Source organism: Carlito syrichta, unplaced genomic scaffold (genome assembly GCF_000164805.1).
Source record: "Carlito syrichta isolate Samal-C Ts95f unplaced genomic scaffold, Tarsius_syrichta-2.0.1 Scaffold316192, whole genome shotgun sequence".
In the NCBI taxonomy this organism is placed as follows: domain Eukaryota; kingdom Metazoa; phylum Chordata; class Mammalia; order Primates; family Tarsiidae; genus Carlito; species Carlito syrichta.
In genome coordinates, this window is record NW_007260288.1 from 9,289 (window position 1) to 24,891 (window position 15,603).

Below are 15,603 nucleotides of genomic sequence, written 5' to 3' on the forward strand. Positions count from 1 at the left end.
CAGGTTGCGGTGGCCGGGAGCGGTCACTGCACTCCAGTCTGGCCGACAGAGTGAGACTCCAACTCAAAAAAAAAAAACCAAAAAAAACCCAGTGAGGTTTGACTGCACAGACACCATAATAAATCAATTGCTTGCAGGCTTATATTAAAATCCTATCAGTGAGTGGCAAGTGAGGTGATCTACTTCAGTTGTACATCTTCATGTGGTGGCAGGCTTAAGTCAGAATCTGACACTTATTTTATTTACCACTTTCATCCACACCTCTTTTTTATGGTGAGTTGTGTAATTATTTCATTATATATTACAATGTAATAATAATAGAAAAAATGTGCACAGTAAATGTTATGCTCTTGAATCATGGAAAGATTGCCTTCCATGAAACCAGTCCCTGATGCCAAATTGTTTTTCATGAAACCAGTCCCTGATGGCAAAAAGGTGGGGAACTGCTGATTTAGTCAGAGAAAAAAAGACACACACACACACACACACACACACACACACCAGTTAGAAGAATGAAGAAAGCTTATAGGAGTTATGGGACACCATAGAGAGACCAAACCTTCACATAATAGGAGCCGCAGATGGGGAAGAAAGAGGAAAGGATCCAGAGAGTATATTCTTAAAAATTATGGCTGAAAACTTCCCTAATCTAGGGATATATGCCACTACCCAGGTACAGGAAGCAGAGGTCTTCAATCAAATTCAAACCAAAGAGGAGTACACCAAAGTACACAATAATCAAACTATCAAAACTCAAAGACAAAGAAAAATTCTGAGAACAAAAGAGATAAGAAACACATCACATACAAAAGTGTGCCAATAGGACAACCAGAAGATTTCTAAGCTGAAACCTTGCAGGCCAGGAAAGAATGGAATACTATATTTAAAATGCTAAAGGAAAAAAAAAACCGCTGTCAGTCAAGAATACTTTATCCAGCAAAACTGTGTTTCAGAAATGGGGGGGGGACCTCCCCAAGCAAAAACTAAGACCTGCCACAAAACCTGCCTTATGAGAATTGCCAAAGGGAGTTCTTTAAACTGAAAGAAAAATATACTAATTAATGACATGAAGCATGTAAAAGCACAAAACTCAATGATATAAATTAAACAGAGCCATATTCAGAATATTCTGCAACTGTAATAATGGTGTGAAAAGAAAATTTGTCCTAGCACAAGGATTAAAAGAGAAATGTATTAATAACAACTTAGCTAAAATAAACTGTCAAGGATAGAAATTTTTAAAATTATGTAAATTCTGACATCAAAAACATAAAATATTGGGAGGAAATAAAACTGTAGAGTTGTCGTGTGCAAAGTTAAGTTGTTATAAGCTTGAAATGGTCTGTTATAAGTGCAATATGTTCAATGTAAGCCTCAAAGTAAGCACAAAACAAAAATAGAAAGTTTCAAAGCCTACCACTACAGAAAATCATCAAACCACAACGGAAGATAAGAAAAAAGAAACTAAGTATCTACAAGACAACAGAAAAGCAGCCAACAACAAGACAATAGCAAGTCCTTACCTATCAATAATTACCTTGAATGTAAATTGGTTAAATTCTTCAATAAAAAGACATAAAATGGCCAGGCCATGTTGAAGTTTGTGCCCCCTCTCCTACCTTGGGGAAGTGAATCATCGCTTTCTCTCTCCCTCTCTCTCTCTCTAATTTACTTTCTAAATAAATTATATTCTCTAATCAAAAAAAAAAAAAGAGAGACACAGAATGACTAAATGGATTTTTTTTTTAAAGACCCAACTATATGCTCTCTATAGGAGACTCATCTCACCTTTAAAGATTCACACAAACTAAAAGTGAAGGAATGAGAAAAGATATTCCATGGAAACCAAAATAGAAGCAGGGATGGCTATACTTATATCAGACAAAATCAATTATAAGTCAAAAAAAAAAAAAAAAAAAAAAAAAAAAAAAGGCAAAGCAGGACATTATATAATCATAAGTGTCAATTAATTAAGAGGGTATAACTATTTTAAAAATATGTGCACCTAACACCAGAGCACCTGAATACATAAAACAACTATTAGGAGATCTGAAGGGAGAGAGAGACAGAACATTTGAAATTATTTAGTCCAGAGGTCCCCAACCCCTGGCCACAGACTGGTACCAGTCCCTGACCTGTTAGGAACCAGGCCATGCAGCAGAAGGTGAGTGCCAGGCAAGCAAGTGGAACTTCATCTGTATTTACAGTCGCTAGTAATAGCAAGAAACTTCAGTGCACCACTTTCAGCAATGGACAGATCATCCTGTCAGAAAATTAATGAGGGAACATTGAACTTGAATATAACACTTTTAGGCCAAATGGGTCTACCAGACAAGTACAGAGAGTATTTCATTCAATAGCAAGAGGGTACACAATCTTCTCAAGTGCACACAAAACATTCCTCAGGATAGATTGTATGTTTGGCCACAAGTCTTAGAAAATTTAAGGCGATTAAAATAGTATCAAGTACCCTTTTTGACCACAGTGGTATGAAACTAGAAATCAATAAACAGGAAATATTTCAGAAAATTTTCAAATACCTCTAAATTAAACAGCATGCTCCTGAACAACCAATGGGTCAATAAAAAAAAATCAAAAAGGAAATCAAAATATATCTTGAGACAAATGCAAATGGATACCTATAACTCAAAACTGGGATGCAGCAAAAGCAGTTCTAAAAAGGAAAGTTGATAGCAATAAATGTCTACATAAAAAAAGAAGAAATATCTCATATAAACAACGTATTATTTTGCCTCAAAAAAATAGAAAAAGAACAACAAATTAGGCCCAAATGTAGAAGAAGAGTAAAAGAGCAAAAATAAATGAAACAGAGATTAGAAAGAAGATCAACAAAACTAAGAGTTGGCTTTTTGAAAAGATAAATATAATCAACAAACCTTTAGCCTAGGTTATTTAAGAAAAGAAAGACAAGATTCAAATAAACAAAACCAGAAATTAAAGAAGACATTACAAATGATATCACAGAAATACAAAAAATAAGAGACTATTATGAACCCTATATGCTAACAAATTAGATAACCTAGAAGTGAATAAATTCCTAGACATATAGAACCTACCAAGACTGAATCAACAAGAAATAGGAAGTCCAAACAGACCAATTATGAGTAAGAAGATTGAGTTATTGATTAAAAGTCTCCCATCAAAGAAAAGACCAGGACCTGATGGCTTCACAAGCTAAATTTTACCATACATTTAAAGAACTACTGGGTGTGGTGGCTTATGCTTGTAATCCCAGCACTTTGGGAGGCCAAGGTGAGACGAAACCAGCCTGGGCAACATGGTGAGAACTCATCTCTATAATAAATTTTAAAAAATTAGCTGGTGGCTCCTGATTTAGTCCCAGCTACTCAGGAGGCTCAGGCAGGAGGATTGCCTGACCTCAGGAAGCTGAGGCTGCAGTTAGCCATGATTGTGCCACTGTACTCCAGCCTGAATGACAGAGTGAGACTTCAACATAAATACACAGATAAATAAATAAGAACGGACACCAATGATTCTCAAACTCTTCCAGATAATTGAAGAGAAAGGAACATTTCCAGGTTCTGTTTACAAGGTCAGCATTACCCTAATACAAAAACCAGACAAGGCCATTATAAGACATTGTAAGAAAACTTTAGGCCAATATTGTTAATGAACATAGATGCAAAAAAAATCCTCAAAAATTCAACAACATATTAACACATTCATGAATGGCAAAATTTTCACTTTCCTAATATAGAAAGCAGGTGAAAATTTAAAAAAGCTGCAGCTGGTTTCTGCAAACTTCTGTGGTTAAGCACAAGTGAAATGGTCTTTTCTAAATTGTCACCTTTTTCACAATACAGCTGAAAGTTGCAGATATATCCAGTACTTGTCTCAGACACTGCTCTGACTAGCATTCTGTACTTTGTATTTTTATTTGAATTATAAACCCCAAAAGACAGTTTTCCATGATGAAGTATCATGGATTCATTCAAGGAAAGTTCTTGTTCAGGTTTATACACGGTGAACTTATTTAAAACATAATTTACTATGGGTTCAATTTTGCATAATATGCTTGGATTTGACTGCATGTCTGCATTATTGGAAAAATGCAAAAAACCACAAAATTTTTAGGAATCTATTTCTTGTCATTATTTTTGAAAAGAAGGTGTTGCAATTGACGGACATGTTGACCAATAATCATGTATTGTGGTGTTCTTCACTTGTACCATCAAAATATTTAATGCTAGAAATTTTTTTCATCTCGGACACTATAGTATGCTCTACTTTTTTAATTTATTTCTTTTTTTTTTTATGAGTTGGAGTCTCACTCTGTCACCCAGACTGGAGTGCAGTGGTCGCTCCCAGCCACCGCAGCCTCAACCTGCTGGGCTCTGGCGATCCTTCCGCCTCAGCCTTCCGAGTAGCTGGAACTACAGGCGCGCACTACCACACCCAGCTCATTTTTTGATTTATTGTAGAGATGAGGTCTCACCAAGTTGCCCCCAGGCAGGTCTCGAACCCGCAGGCTCAGGCAATCCACTCACCTCAACTTCCCAAAGGTGCGGGATTACAGGCTGAGCCACCGAGCCTGGCCACTTTTTAAATTTCTTTGGACATTTATGTCTGTAGTGCATCTGATCATAATACCTGTTAGCTTCAGTTGCGATAATTTCTTTTCCATTTTTTTTTTTAGATAAGAAAATATAGTTTATTTGGGAAGTAAATTGGACGGGGGGGATTCACCTCCCTAGGGGAGGGGAGGGGCCAAAGTTTAAGAAAAAGTGGTCTGGCCATAGCTCAAAGAGCATATGGCCACACCATAGCTTAGCCAGGCAATGGTCAGTTGTGATCATTTCTATAAAATCATATCCAATAAATAGTCCAACAACTTCCCTTATACTTTGAGGATCATTTGGAAATACCTTGACACCTGGATTACCAATAAACACTTCTAAGTTTCTTTTGGGATCATATTTTGTCCAATCAATGTCTGATTCATTCTCACCAGTATTAGTTCACTGTCACAGATTATCTGCATTATATTTCTTCATTTACATTTCATCATTACATCATGATCTGTCACTATCACTAATAAGTTCACTGAATTCACCTTTGATCTTGGAAAACTCATCAGCATATATTTCTTTGCTTTCCATAATTATGGTAAATTATTTTTAATGTTAAAGTATGAAAGCCCTGAAATATCAAAATACAAGTATACAACACTAATTGCAACAAAATAATGACCAACTTGCAATTTTTACCAACTACGTAAGTCAATAACAACATTACACAGTCAATATCAGATAATTATCTCAATTAACTTTCTCTCTCTTTTCCTGACTATTCATTTTCAAGCAAAATACAATAACACATTATTCTGAATGTTGCAGCATTCAGAAACAGAATTTGCCAAGACATAAATTCATGTCAGTTGCAACCAGGAACAGAATTTGGAATGATGTAAATTCACGTCAGCGGCAACCAGGAGCCAAATTTGGAATGATGTAAATTCACATCAGCAGTCGCGAATGCATTACATTTACACAATGGGATATTACAGAGCCATATAAAAGAAGAAAATCATGGTCTTTGCAGCAACATGGATGCAGCTGAAGATCATCATACTAAGTGAACTACCATAGAAACATAGAACTGAATACCACATGTTCTCACTCATAAGTGGGCCATGATCACTGGTCACATGAACATAAGGTGGGATCAGCAGATCCTGGACATTGCTATGGGAGGAGGTAGAGAAACTTGGTAACACACTGGATACCAGGTCCACTATCAGTGGCAGAGAAGGCCAGCTACAAGTCCAAACTTCACCTGCATGCAACTTAATTATGTAGTAAATCTTCAGTTGTACCCCCATAGCAAAGAATGAAATTGGACCCTTATTTCATACCATATACTAAAATAAACTCAAAATGGATTCAAGACTTAAATGTAAAACCAGAAACACTAAAACTACTGGAAGAAAAGAAGGGGAAATCTACATAAAATTGATCTGGGCAATAATTTTTGGAATTTGATCCCCAAAGCACAACCAACAGAAGCAAAAAATAGATTACATCAAAATGGGATTACATCAAAACAAAAAACTTCTGCACAACAAAGGAAACATTTAATAGAGTCAACCTACTAATTGGAAGATAGTGTTTGCAAGTTATACATCTGATAAAGAGTTGATATCCAAAATATATACAATCAAACAACCCAATAAAACCAATTAAAAATGGGCAAAGGACCCAAATAGATATTTCTCAAAAGACACACAAATGCCCAACAGATATATAACAAAAATCACAACATCACTAGTCATTAGAGAAATGCATATTAAGACTACAATGAGGTATTAACTCACACCTGTCAGAATGGCTTTTATCAAAAGGAAGGAAGATGACAAGTGTTGGCAAGGATGTTGAGAGAAGGGTACCCTTGTACACTGTTGGTGGGAAAGTAAATTAGTATTATCATTATGTAACAGTATGGAAATTACTTCTAAAAACTAAAAACAGAATTATCATATGATCCAGAATCCTACTTCTGTTTGTTTACCCAAAATATTTGAAGTCAGATTATTATTTTTTTATTTCAAGTGTTCCCCAATACCACAAATTATGTAATCAAGTTTCTCACATTTGGGGAAATTGCAGGGGTCAGCATACCCAGAGCGCAATGGGTGAGACTCACCCTGGGAAAATCACCTTCATGATCAGGGTATCTTCCCTGCCAGGTAAGTACGAAGAAGTCAGATTATTGAAGAGATGTCTGAGGCCAGGTATGGTCGCTCACACCTATAATCCCAGTGCTTTGGGAGGCTGAGGTGGGAAGACCGAGCCCAGGAGTTCAAGACCAGCCTAGGCAACATAGTGAGAGTTTGTCTCAAAAAAAAAAAAAAAAGAAGAAGAAGAAGAAGAAGAAGAGATGTCTGCACTCTCACATTCACTGCAGCACTATTCACAATAGCCAAGTTATGGAATCAACCTAAGTGTTCATCAACAGATAAGTGGATTATTTATTATTTATTATTTTGAGTCAGAGTCTCACTCTGTTGCCCAGGCTGGAGTGCAGTGGCACACTCACTGCTACTGCAGCCTTGACCTGCTGAGTTCAGGTTATCCTTCTACCTCAGCCTTCCAAGTAACTGGAACTACAGGTATCTGCCACCCCACCTGGCTAATTTTTTAATTAATTGTAGAAACGAGGTCATGCCATGTTGCCCAGGTTAGTCTTGAAACCCTGGACTCAGACAATCCTCTTACCTTGGCCTCCCAAAGTGCTGGAATTACAGGCATGAGTCACCACTCCAAGCAATGGACTTTTTAAAATGTAATATATACACACAGTACTATTCAGCCTTTTTATAAAAGGAAATTATGTCACTTGCGACAAGATGGATGGAATTGCAGAACATTATGCTAAGTGAAATAAGTCAAACACAGAAAGACAAACATCATATGCTCTCACTTATATGTGGAATTCAAAACAATCAAACTCACAGAAGCAGAGAGCAGAATGGTAATTACAGGACTGGGGGTTGAGGGGAAAAATGATCGTCAAGTGTACACGATCTCAGTGAGAGAGCAAGAATATGTCTTTTCTCTTTTTTTGAGTTATATTTTACAGCATCTTATATCTAGTTAATAATAGAGTATTGTACATTACAAAATTGCTAAGAGGGTAAATTTCAAATGTTCTCATCATAAAAGATGTTAAGTATTTGAGGCTATGTATGTTAATTAGCTTAATTTAATTATTCCATGTTGTATTTATAAATTATAGCATCACTTTGCATTCCACAAACTTATATAATCATGAATTGTTCATTTGCAATTTTAAAATAGATAGAACATAGTCTAGGTAATCATTCAAATCTTAATAAATATAAAGGAATATAAATCAAACTATTTTCTCTTGTCACAATATAACTAAATTTGCAATCAATAGCAAAAAGGTATCAGGAAAAATCTGCAAATAATTGGAAAGTAAACAAAATCCTTTGAAATAACCTATGGGTTAAAGAGTCTCAAGAAAAATTTTAAATGCTTTGAGCTAAATGAAAATTAAAATAGATGATAAAATCAAAATGTGTAGAAAGCAGCTAAAATTATGCTTACAAAGAAGTTTATATCAATGTTTATAATAGAAAAGAACAATGGTCTCAAATCAGTAATATAAGATTCCACAAGAGCAAATTAAGTCCCAGGTAAGCAGAAGGAAAACCACGATTGCAGCAAAAATTGACAAAATAAAAAATAACCAGAAAACAACAAAGAAAATCAGTGAAGCCAAAAGTTGGATCTTTGAAATTAATTAAAAATTTATTTGTATAAATTTGGGGGGTACAAGTGCAATTTTGTTACATGCATAGATCGTGTAGTGGTAAAGTCAGGGGATTTAGAGTATCCATCACCTAAAATGTACATTGCATCCATTAAGTAATTTCTCATATTCCACTTCTGTCTCACTCCTTCTTCACCCTTCCAGTGCTGAGATTTGAGAAGATTAATAAAATTGACAATCTTTTAGCTAGGCTGATGGGGAACAAAAGAGAGAATATAGAATTATTGATATAAGGAATGAGAATGGTAACATCACTACAGATTCTACAAATAGTAAATGATGGGAAAACATTATAAATAACTTTATTCCAAAAAACTCAACAACAGAGATAACATTAAAAATGTTTGAAAGACATCAAAACAAAATGAAAATTTGATAAGTTGAAGAGTCTTCTATCACAGAAATTAAATTTGTAATTAAATGTTTCCCCACAAAGAAATTCCAAGTCCAGATGGCTTCACTGGTCAATTCTATCAACTTTTAAAGAGAAACTGATACTCCCTGTATGCATTCCCTTCCTGAAAATAGAATACTCCCCAACTCATTTTATGAGCCCAGCATTATGCTGACCAGCATCTCCCCATTTCCTCTGACCCCCTGCTCCTACTCTTGGCAATCACCATTCTACTCCAATTCTGTGAGTTTGTTTCAGATTTCACATATAAATGAGATCATACAATATTTGTCTCCATTAAACTTATCTCACTTAGCACAGTGCTTTCCAGGTTTATCCATGTTGTCATAAATGGCAGGATTTTCTTATTGTTATGGCTGAATAATATTCCATTGTATTTATGTGCCATCATTTGTTACTAATTTATCTGCCAGTAGACACTTAGGTTGTTTCCATGTCTTGACTACTATAAGGCTCAAAGAACACATCCATTTAGGCATCTCTTCAAGATACTGATTTCATTTCCTTTTAATATATACTCAGAAGGATTGCCAGATCATATGGCAGTTCTATGTTTAATATTTTGAGGAATCATACTATTTTCCATAATGGATGTACCAACTTACATTCCCCCCAACAGTGCACAAATATTCCTTTTTCTGTATATCTTCACCATCTGGTCTTTTTTTCAATAGCCATCACAACAGGTGTGATCACAACAGCCATTCAGTTCCCTGATGATTAGTGATGCTGAGCATCCTTTCATGCATCTGTTGGTCATTGTATATCTTCTTTGGAGAAATGTCTGTTCAGGTTATTCAGGTCCTTTGTCCATTTTTTTAAAAAATAGAGATGAGTTCTTGCTATGGTGTCCAGGCTGGTCTTCAGCTCCTAAGTTCAAGCAATCCTCTCACTTTGGTTTCCTAGTGTTGGTCTTTTGTCCATTTTTTAATCTGGTTGGGTTTTTTTGTGTTTGTTTGCCATTGAGTTGCACGAGTATCCTATATGTTTTGGATATTAACTCTCTTTATCAGATATTAACACTTTATCAGAAATATGATTTAGAAATAGTTTATCCAGTTCTGTAGGATGTCCTTTCATGTGATTGCTTCCTTTGTTGTGAAGAAGAGTTTTAGTCTGATATAGTCCCATTTGTTTATTTTGGCCTTTTTTAAACCTGTACTTTTGGTATCAGTTACAAAAAAATCATCAAGACCAATGACAAGGAGTTTTTTTTTTTTTTTCTTCTAGGAGTTTTATGGTTTCAGGCCTTACATTTAAGTGTTTAATCCATTTAAAGGTAATTTTTGTGAGTGGTGTAAGATGACCTAATTTTATTCTTTTGCCTATGGATATTGTTTTCCCAGCACCATTTTTATTGAAGAGACTATGCTTTCTTAAGTGTTCTTGACACTCTTGTCAGATATTAGTTGACTATATAATGTTTGGATTTATTTCTGGCATCTCTATTCCACTGGTGAATGTGTCTTTTTTATTTTAATCACAGAACCATGCTGCTTTGATTACTATAGGTTTGTAGTAGATTTTGAAATCAGGTAGTGTGATATCCCCAGTTTTGTTCTTTTTGTTCAAGATTGCTTTGGTTATTTGGGGTCTTTCATGGCTCCATACACATCTTATAATAGTTTTCTTTTTCTATTTCTACAAAAAAATGTTATTGAAGCTTTGATGGGGATTACATTGAATCTGTAGATCACTATTAGTGGACATTTTAATAATGTTCTCTCTTTCTATTCATGAATACAAGATATCTTTTCACTTATTTGGATCTTCGTCAATCCCTTTCAGCAGTTTTTAGTGTACAGATCTTTCACTTCCTCCATTAAATTTATTCCTAAGTATTTTATTGTTTTTAAAGTTATTGTAAATGGGATTTTTAATTTTTTCAGCTAGTCCATTGTTAGTGTATAAAAACACACTGATTTTAGAATGTTGATTTTGCAAATTAACTGAATTTGATGATTAGTTCGAACAATTTTTTTCTTTTTTTTGGTAGTGTCTTTAGGGTTTCATATGCTTAGGCTATGTCATCTGCTAATAGAGGTAATTTAATTTCTTTCTTTTCAATTTGGGTGTCTTTCATTTCTTTCTGTTGCCTAATTGTTCTAGCCAGGACTTCTAGTACTATGTTGAATATAAGTGGTGAGAGTGAGCACCTTTGTCTTGTTTATAGTCTTAGAGGAAAAGCTGTCACCTTTTCACTGTTCAGGATAATGTTAACTGTGGATGTGTCATATATGGTCTTTATTATGCTGAGGTACATTCCTTCTTTACCCAATTTGCTGAGAGTTTTTTTTTTTTAAATCATGAAAGGAAGTTTAATTTTGCCAAATGCTTTTTCTGTATCTATTGAGAAGATCATACCTTTTTTCCCTTCATTTTGTTAATGTGGTGTATCATATTTATTGATTTCCTTATGTTGAAGCATTTTTGTTGAAGCATTTTTACCAGGTGGTAAATCCCACTTGATTGTGGTAGATGAACCCTCAAATGTGCTATTGAATTTGGTCTGTTAGTATTTTCCTGTGAATTTTTGCGTCTACCGGGGGTGCCAAAAAAATGTACACACATTTCAAGAGATGTTATTTATACCTCTATATTATCAGAAGTATCTGGACACTGATGGTAACCACTTTGAGCACCTCTTATAATTAAAGTCATCAAATGTGACATGTATTCATCTTCTGTTATCAGAATATATTGAGTATTACAATTTTAATAGTTTTTTCCTTTCTTTTTATTTTTTTATTTTTTTATTTTTTAAATCTAAAAACAACTTTATTATTAGTTTTTTCCTTTCTTTTTAAATTTTTTTAAATTTTTTTAAATCTAAAAACAACTTTATTACTTTGCAGTTTTCCAGAAAATTGTCTGGGATGTTGTGACCAAGATTTAATCACCACAGGTGATTTAGAGTTTATCAGTCAGTCACTAGTCTTCTCTCTTCTTTGGGGGTGAGGACAGGCAGAGAACACATTATGGACATAATAAGAAAAGCAGCAACTGGTAGGATGAGGGAGAGGAGAGGAGGGAGGGAGTCGGCACAAGTGGAATTTCATCCTGACAGGCCTTCTCGGGTCTAGATTTAAATAATTTGCCTTCTCTATATTCTCCTTCCAGTACCACAGAGGGCAGAGACTATGGAGTTGACAAAAATGAAATAACTGTCACTAACAGCAAATAGCTTAGTATTCCAGGAGACTTAGTATTTGAAGAGTGGTATCAGACCAGTCAGACTGCAGGCTGAGGGCCTATGCCTCATCTAGGACTGACCCCTCGGACCCCCTGGCACCATCTTGGGGCCTACCAGCCCTATACATATAGCACAGGAATGACAGAGATCTGAACCCTGCTGTCCACAGACAGTTCTTTCCTTTCAGTGAAGGACACAGGCCACTTAATACCTTAATATGCATGTGATAAAGGGCAAAAGCAATGGGATCCTATTCTTACAGTCCAGGACCACAAATTGTTCCTCCAATTATGTGGAACAGCCAGGGAAGAAGATGCTGTCCTCCTCTGTGATCCAACAGCTAAAATCCTAGAGAGTTCTTCAGTTTTCTATTCTATGAGACCGAAGCAGATATCCTGTGAGGTGATGTGTTTAATCCCCTGAACGCTGTTCAAGAGACATCTTCCCCCAGAAGCAGGAGAAAACACAGGCAAACAAGGCAAAGAAAGTTATCAATCAAAATGATACTGAACCTCAAATTATTAGGTTTATTGGAACCACCCTCAGTTATCTTTTGCAGGACCACAAAAGATCAGGACCCTACAAAATATGAACAAATATTAGGTCAACAAACCAACTGTGGCGCTTCTCAGATGAAGCAGATGTTCAGGCCTAGTGGAGGAGCAGAAAGCAGGCTTGCTAGTCCCTGCAGCTCCACCCTGTCCTCAAAGCCACCTCTGTTTTTGCAGGCACTTTCTGTGGACAGTTGGAGTGAAGACCTGTCAATGGGAAGACTGTCCATTGCAACTGTTAGTTCTGATGTGAGGAATGTTTTGAGAGGAGTGGTCCAAAAAGTAAAACCTAAGTCTATAGGTGACCTGAGAAGCATAGGATGAGTAGGACATGAATCATCAGAAGGTAGCTGGCTCCTAGCGGTGGCACTTGGCTCAGGGAATGGCAGAGTGAACGCAGAACTCGCTTGCAACTATCACTGCTCTGGGTCCTTTGACAAGTGCTGTTTGTGATGTCAATGATCACTGCCTGCTCCCGAGTGCCACAGGGGCCGATGATAGGGGTTCGAGCAGAGTCCCTCCCATTGATTGTGTTCCAACCTGATCTGCTCTTCTGCCTCAGAGGGGGCATTCCTGGCAGCTTCTCTTTTGTATCGTTCATCTTCCAGCAGTTTCCTTAATTAATTCACTTCCTGTTTAGTGTTGCAGAGCTGCTGCTGGGCTTCAGAAAAGCTTTGCTCTTGCTCTTTCGGTTCCTCATGGTGACTCTTTCTGAAAACTCCATTTCCTGGGAAGCTCCTGGAGCAACAGCTGCAGTTGGTCATCCTTCTAACTAATAACATCTTTTAGGCTCACCACCAACTGCTCTGCAGAAGCTAGACACTCCAGAACATCCGTGGTCCTTGTCTTTGGTGTTGCATGTTGAGAGGCTGAGTCTGAAAGGAAGAAGACCTCAATTTCCTTATGAGATTCTGTAGATGAACGAGCTGCTGATCTTTATCCTTAATAGACATGAGGCAATGAGCTTTCATTCTCCTTTCATGTATTTCCAAGGAGTTCTTCTCCTTTCTGAACTGATGCAGCTGAAGCTGCCAGGAGAGGTTTTCCTGCCAGAGCTCCTCTTGCCTAATTTGAAATATCTTTGCCTTATCTTGAGACTCTTACAGTTGACTCTTCAGTGGACATAACTCAGTGATCTCTTGGTTAATCTGTAAGTATTACTGCTGCAGATTCTTCAATTCTTCCAGCTGTCGCATCTCTGTTTCCACATTCACTTGGGTTACTAACTAAAGAAGCTCATCTTCGTGAAGACGAACTTGTGTTTCAAAGCGGGCATCTTTCTCTTGGATCACCTGCTGCATGGAACTCAACTGTGCAGCTTGCTCTGCCTGTGTCTGACTGAACTGGGCTTGCAAAGTGCCAATAAGTTCCTCCTTCTCCTGGAGCTGTTGCTTCATCATTACAAATTCTTCATTCTCTGTAGAATTCTTATCCAACTTGGAGAGTTTCTCCTCTGATTGAGGTTCTGTAGGCAGAGCTGCTCCTCCTTGTGCCTTCAGTTCTTCTATGTGTCTATTCAAAGACAATAATTTGGTCTTAGCATAAAGTTTTAGTTTTTCAATTTTCATCCGATGTTTTTCTCTCTTCCTGTAAAGCATCATCTTTCTGCTGCAGTTGGTCATCCTTCTAACTAATAACATCTTTTAGGCTCACCATCAACTGCTCTGCAGAAGCTAGACGCTCCAGAACATCCTGTTGTGCTGTGTTATTCAATTCCGTGTCCGATCTCTGTGGTGATTCCTTAAAGAGTTTCTCCTCTGACTGAGGTTCTGGAGTCAGAGCAGTCCCTCCTTGTGCCTTCAGTTCTTCTATGTGTCTATTCAAAGACATTAATTTGGCCTTAGCATCAAGTTTTAGCTTCTTAATTTTGTCATCCACTGTTTTTCTCTCTTTCTGTAGAGCATCATCTTTCTGCTGATGTTGGTCATTCTTCTGTCTAATAACATATTTTAGGCTCACCACCAACTGCTCTGCAGAAGCTAGACGCTCCAGAACATCCTGTTGTGCTGTGTTATTCAATTCCGTGTCCGATCTCTGTGGTGATTCCTTAAAGAGTTTCTCCTCTGACTGAGGTTCTGGAGTCAGAGCAGTCCCTCCTTGTGCCTTCAGTTCTTCTATGTGTCTATTCAAAGACATTAATTTGGCCTTAGCATCAAGTTTTAGCTTCTTAATTTTGTCATCCACTGTTTTTCTCTCTTTCTGTAGAGCATCATCTTTCTGCTGATGTTGGTCATTCTTCTGTCTAATAACATATTTTAGGCTCACCACCAACTGCTCTGCAGAAGCTAGACGCTCCAGAACATCCTGTTGTGCTGTGTTATTCAATTCCACGTCCAATCTCTGTGGTGATTCCTAGTGTTTAGACAAAAGATTGTCAATGCACCAAGGAAAAGGTATTCGCTTCCAAATGGGAGATTCTTCACCACAGCCAGGGGAAGAGAACAATCAGAGGGAAGACCAAAAAGTAAGATAAGAAGAATCAAGATGAAAAAGCGATTTGAGATGATTCTCCTTTCTTAAAATGTATACATTTTTGGCACCTTCTGTATATTCAATAGGGATACTGGCCTTTTTCTTTTTTTGTAATGTTTCTGTCTGACTTTGGTATCAGGGTAATGCTAACCTTATAAAATGAATTTGAAAGTCTTCCCCCTTCTTCAATTTCTTGGTAGAGTTTAAGAAAAATGGCATTCATTGATCTTTAAAATTTTGGTGGAATTCACTAGTGAAGCCATCTGCCCCTGGGCTTTTCTTTGCTAGGAGGGTTTTGATTACTTATTTAATCTCCTTATTTATTATTGGTTGGTTAAGATTTCCTGCTTCTTCATGATTTAGTCAGTAGTTTGTATGTTTCTAGAAATGTGTTAATTTCTTCTAGGTTATCCAATTTATTGGCATATAACTATATAGTAGTCTATTATGAGCCTTCGTATTTCTGTGGTATCTATTGTAAGGTCTCTTTTATTCCTAATTTTGAGTCTGTAATTACCATTTCCTTGAGTCTGGAAAGATAGAACACACTTACATTCGTTGTATAAAGCAGATGAATTGCTTACAGAGAGGCAACAAGGAATCAGAAAAACCTATGATCCACTGTGAGCCAGTCC